Source organism: Camelus ferus, chromosome X (genome assembly GCF_009834535.1).
Source record: "Camelus ferus isolate YT-003-E chromosome X, BCGSAC_Cfer_1.0, whole genome shotgun sequence".
In the NCBI taxonomy this organism is placed as follows: domain Eukaryota; kingdom Metazoa; phylum Chordata; class Mammalia; order Artiodactyla; family Camelidae; genus Camelus; species Camelus ferus.
In genome coordinates this window covers 31,883,368-31,886,962 of record NC_045732.1, presented here as the reverse complement: position 1 = coordinate 31,886,962, position 3,595 = coordinate 31,883,368, and the positions used below count along the sequence as shown (strand labels likewise).

The 3,595-nt window shown below is 33.7% G+C and overlaps 1 non-coding gene across 1 annotated transcript; it reads left to right on the top strand.

Moving 5' to 3' along the window:
* The first annotated feature begins 2,373 nt into the window (after positions 1-2,373).
* On the top strand, positions 2,374-2,445 carry TRNAT-AGU. The gene has a single exon. It is a non-coding gene; the product is annotated as a tRNA-Thr (tRNA).
* Positions 2,446-3,595: the final 1,150 nt, after the last annotated feature.

Sequence of the window (3,595 nt, the reverse complement as noted above, 5' to 3'; positions counted from 1 at the left end):
TTACCAATAGACTGCAAGAATGAGCTTGAGATTTATACATAAATATCATTAGTTTCCATGGTTCTATGCCTCCTTTTGGAAAAATGAGATGGGGTAAAAAATATTTGAGAAAACAAATACTGAGGAAATAGAAGAAAAATATAGGGTGACCCTACCTCATTTTTTTAAGTAATGTTTTTTGACTTATTTTAAAAATACATCATAGGAAATATGAAAAGTTAAGCAAAATGAACTATAAAATTATTTCAACTTTACAGTATGGTTGACGTTTTTCATAATAAAATTGGGGAAAATAGAAGATAAATCACAATTGATAAATTAAACACTTCTGCTCCTACTACTCAGAGATAACCGCTATTAATATTTAAGCATATTTCCTTTCGGAGATTTTTTTCTCTGCCTTACACACTATCTCCTTTATATAAATGTACTCATGCTGTGTAAATTACATTTTGTACCAACTATTTTCTATGTTATTAAATGGATATTTAGAATATAATTTTATGCCCATGTAGTGTCTGTGTATAAAATAATTTATTTAACAATAATATTACAGTTTTCACACAAGGTTACATAATTTCATAAAGAATCAAACCCTTCCCAAAATGACCATGGGAATAAAAAATGATTATTTTAATATCTTTCAACCTTGCAGGTCTTCTCAGATAGCAGCAAATTTTACAGGAGAATCAGAACATCAACAACAGGACTATGAGCCTTTATGATGTTATCAACCAAATATTTTTTTCATAATGCTGTATAGAAGGAAGAGAGTGGATTGCAGCAATTAGGATCTATACTTTCTTTAGAATGAGGTAAAATGTGGCTTCATTTCTGACTTTGTCACTTGCTGTGTGACTCCAGGCAAGATGTTAATATACCTAGGCCCTCATTTTCACATCTGCAAATTCTGAATAATAATAGTATATCGCCTATAGAGGTGTTGAGCTGATTAAATGAAATCAGGTTTCATGCAGGTACCAGTGTGTACATGGTGCTGCTGGCCAAGCTTCACCAGCTCTTTTCTGAAGAATTCATGTAGGGTCAATCCAGCTGAGTATGAATCAGTGACAGTGTCTGGGGTTCTGCTTAAAAAAGACCTTAAGATGATGAAAGGATTTGTGATAATGATTGAATCTATAACTTGATTTGAGAGCTACATAAATATCAAACTACTTATAAAAATATGAACAGCTACAAAAGACACATAAGTAGGGTTCCAATATCAACATCCACTTTTCCCTCTGTGAAGACTTGGTAATAATCCTTAAGCCACATGAAGAAACCAATCTCTGGAATGCTAGCTAGTTTTCCCTCTTTCTATGGTTTGATGACCTTTTCCTATATGTCCCATTTCACTCTTAATCACAGAAGTTTTTTTCTGGAATGCTACTTTCCTGGTTGAGAGCTCTACTTACTGTATGCACAAAGTCTTTTCCCTTTCTCATGAAAAGTGTCCATGACAGGACCTACATGTCTCCATCTTTTTCTTCTACCACAATACACTCCTTGCAGACACCATACAAAATGTAAATTACCTCCTGTTGCCCAACCAGCCAAGGGTAGCTTTCTGCTGTAACTCTTGGTCTTAGGGCCTCCTTTGACCATGGCTACATTCTAATGCTATACTTTCTAGCCTTTTACAATGCATACATTTTACTTTTCTTTTAGTTAAAAAAAATCATAAATAAATAACATTAAAATCGCTTCTTGATTGGAATCTGAATCAACTGCAATAAACACCACCAAATCTTCTGTGTAACTGCCATGAACACCCCTTTTAGGCAGCAGCCACTCCAAGAATGTTACCATGGAAACAATCATGTTCAATATAACCTCAAGTACATTAGTGCTATGTCCAGTCTCAAAGTCAATTATATTGGCTAAGGATAATCTGCCTTAACTCCCATTAAATTAGAACTCCTTTTATTAATGTTAATACTTATAACATCTGATCATAATACATATTTGCATTTTTCTAAACTACAGAGCCATAGTTTATACTTAAAAAGTAAACAGATACATTTTAAGACAATTTACATTTCCTATTCCTTTAAATCTGTTCTTAGATTCTAAAAATACTGCCTTCAAATTTTAAGAATGTGAGTCTTAGAATTTATAAAATGACACCTCTCAAACAATAACGTCCCCACTACTTTAGAGAGTAAAAAACTAATAAACTCAGTTAATCTCTGATATATAAAAGAGGTAGGCTCTCACACAGTGCTGTCCAATAGAACTTTCTGCAATGATATAAATATTCTATATCTGTTCTGTCCAGTATAGTAGGCACTAGCAACAAAGAGCACTTAAAATGTGACTAGTGCAGCTGAAACTGAATTTTTATTTTAATTAAACAGCTCATGTGGAGGGGACGGTATAGCTCAGTGGTAGAGTGCATGCCTAGTATGCAGGAGGTCCTGGGTTCAAGCCCCGGTACCTTCGTTATAAATAAACAAACAAACCAACCTAATCCCCCCAAATACAAAAAAAAAAAAAACCCACAAAAAACAAAACAACAACAAAAAAACCAAAACATAAATAGCCTCATGTGGTTAGCTACCACCATATTGTACAGCACAGCTTCCAGAAAACTTTTGATAGAAAGGTCTAGCATTAAACATATTCAGTTTAATATCTTATGTCATAATAGCAATGTTTCAATTTGGAACCCTGAAGCTCTTTTCTTCTTTATTCAGAGAGCACATGCAGACATTCACTTTCTACACTTCATTATCTCCTATGCGTCAGAGTTATTTATAAGTACACACATCTTCTCCAAGAGATTACAAACTCCTCCAGTGCAGGAACTACATCTTTCTCAATTCTGTATGCCTCACTGGCCATACTACAGTACATTGCATATTCTAAGTACTCAGCACTTGCAAATAATAATGGTCATGCCCTTTCTCATTTCAGTTGTGAAAATACATTCTAATGGCATACTTTCCTTAGTACTGCTCTGTGTCCTGGTATAACTTAGCTCCTCCAGAGTTTAAACTTTGTTCTCTGTGTTGTATTATAAGCCTCCCAGAGAATGCATTTTAATGCTCTGGGAACAATCTAAATCAGAACTCTAGAAGAAAAATCACCAAATTTATATCTTTACTGCCATGACATATTTTGAAAGAACCAGAATAGACATTTTTTGCAACACTGCATCAAGAAAAGGAACTGTGGGTGAACTAGACAAGTCTACAACTAGGGAACTGAAAAAAAAAATTAGTTCTTTAAATGTACCCTTCCTTTCCAGCTGTCTTGAGGCATTTTTTTCATTGATCCTTTGTGACAAAAACAAAAAGGAACACTAGCTGGAGGACTACATGCAACTCAGTATAATGGCATACTCAGAACAATTCAAAAGGGAAGGAGGCAAGAGGCAAGAATCTGTCATTCATCCGTTTTACTGTGATAAATTTTAAAATAACTTCACTATAGATAACTATCTAGAAAGCTCTTATTTATGACTAGAGATATTAGCTTGAATTGTGGATTATTTCAAATTTTTGGTATCAATGTGAAGAAAATGAGGTTTTACATTTAAAATAAAGGTGCTAGATAATATTAAATAGTCTAAAAATGATAATAATGAATC